Source organism: Suricata suricatta, chromosome 1 (genome assembly GCF_006229205.1).
Source record: "Suricata suricatta isolate VVHF042 chromosome 1, meerkat_22Aug2017_6uvM2_HiC, whole genome shotgun sequence".
Classification (NCBI taxonomy): domain Eukaryota; kingdom Metazoa; phylum Chordata; class Mammalia; order Carnivora; family Herpestidae; genus Suricata; species Suricata suricatta.
In genome coordinates this window covers 38,958,954-38,960,946 of record NC_043700.1, presented here as the reverse complement: position 1 = coordinate 38,960,946, position 1,993 = coordinate 38,958,954, and the positions used below count along the sequence as shown (strand labels likewise).

At 45.0% G+C, this 1,993-nt stretch overlaps 1 long non-coding RNA gene across 1 annotated transcript in view; it reads right to left on the bottom strand.

The window, feature by feature from the left end:
* LOC115293762 overlaps positions 1-462 on the bottom strand; it is a 9,535-nt gene extending 9,073 nt beyond the window's left edge. The window contains exon 1 of the long non-coding RNA XR_003909596.1: positions 365-462. This is a non-coding gene — a long non-coding RNA (uncharacterized LOC115293762). The remainder of the gene's footprint in view (positions 1-364) is intronic.
* Positions 463-1,993: the final 1,531 nt, after the last annotated feature.

The window sequence follows — 1,993 nt, the reverse complement described above, 5'->3', positions numbered from 1 at the left end:
ACGGGCAGGGGAGGCAAGATCCCCAGCCCAACGTGGGGGAAGCACGAGGAGCCCGAGAGACAAAGGGAAGAGACAGGAGAGCACACTTCCTGGCTTTTCTCCTGGCGAAAAGCGGCCTTAGCACAGCAGCGCTGGGGGAGCGGACCCCGCCCCCACTGTGGAGAGCAGCCAGAGCACAGCTGCGCCGGGGGAGGGGAACCCCCGGCGGCGAAGAGCAGCCTGAGCCCGGTGGCGCCGGGGGCGGGCAATTCAAACTTCGTTTTGGGAACGGGACCACGGACCACATTTCCACGGTGCACCTCACCCCCTGCACGGACTGTGAGAATCCCAGGTGCCCACAGGAAAAACTAGGGCCCACACCTACACGACTTCCAACAAGGAGTCAGGGGCGGATGGAGGCCTGGGCGCGCTCTTAAACTGCAGGAGCTCCCAGTTCATTTCCAGCAGTGCACAGTGCCTTGAGCAACAGCTATCTGAAATCAAGAGAGACTCAGTTGTAGGTTTTTTTTGGATTTTTTTTTCTTTTTTTGTTTTGTTTTTTGTTTTTTGTTTTTTTCCATTCCCCCATTGCAATCGGGATCCTGGCTGGGGGTGGGTACTCTGCAATTGAATCTGTGAAGCTGCACACTTCACTTCCTGCTGCTCATTTCGCCTCAGGCATGGGCGGAGCCTCTGAGAACAGCCTCCAAGACCTACCACATCAAACCACGCCTATCCACCAGGGGGAGCGGCTGCTTTTTTTATTAATAATATAAAAAAATTTCTTTTTCTTTCTTCACTTGTTTTGTACTTATTTCTTTGTCATTATTACCTTTTCTCCTTTTTCTTTACTCAATTCTGTTAAATTTTACTCCTTATTTTCCTTTCTCCTTTCTCCCTTAATTTTTCACCTTCTTGCAACCCAGATATATTCTCCTGTATCGCATCCTTACCTCTCCCCTAAACTGGGCATACACTTTTAAACAGTCTACTGTCCTTTGTTGTCCGACCTCCTTTTATACATATTTTTTTGTCTTTTCTTCTTTCTCTTTTCTTTTTATTTTCTCTTCTTCTCTTCTTTTCATCCCTTTGACTCCATTTTCTTTCTTTTCTTTCCCCCCTGTAATGTGTTTCTTTGTTTGATTTGTCTGTGTATATGTGTGCTTCTGTGCCCTCTGTGTTTGTCAGTCTGTTTTCCTTCTTAGGACTACACCAAGAAACAAGCCAAAGTGTGCAAGAAGGCGAGTCCCAAATATTGCAGAGTAGGAAAATAAAATCACAGGCACAACAAGAGTAACTGAGAGATATCATTAAGAGAATATTTCCTGAAAAGGCAGACCCTGGACAGTCAATAAGACTCCCTTAACAGAGAAATATTAATAGGTGCACAGAGCACAACGAGCTTTCTAAAGGTGATGGGAGACAGAAAACTAGCAAAAATGACAAAACGAAGAAACTCTCCCCAGAAGAACATCCAGGGGGAAGTCAGAGCCACAGAACTGCTGAAGGAAGATCTAGACAACATATCAGATCGAGAATTTAAAACGCTGGTCATAAGATTAATCACTGGGGTCGAGAAGAGCATCAAAGAATCAACTGATGAGTTAAAAAAGGCTATAGGTGAGGTGAATAACAAACTGGAGGCAGCCACCTCAAGGACTGACGAGGCAGAGAGAATAGGTGAATTAGAAGATATTGTTCTAGCAAAAGAGGAAGCTGAAAAAAAGAGAGAGAAATTAATCCAGGAGCAGGAAAGGAGAATTCGAGATCTGAGTGATACAATCAAATGGAACAACATCCGGCTCATAGGAATTCCTGAAGAGGAAGACAGAGAGAAAGGGCCTGAAGGGATACTTGACCAAATTATAACTGAGAATTTCCCAAATCTGGGAAAAGAAATAGACATTCAAATTCAAGAGGCACAAAGAACCCCCTTAAGACGTAACTTGAATCGGCCTTCAGCACGACATATCATAGTGAAACGGGCAAAATATAAAGATAAAGAGAGAATTCT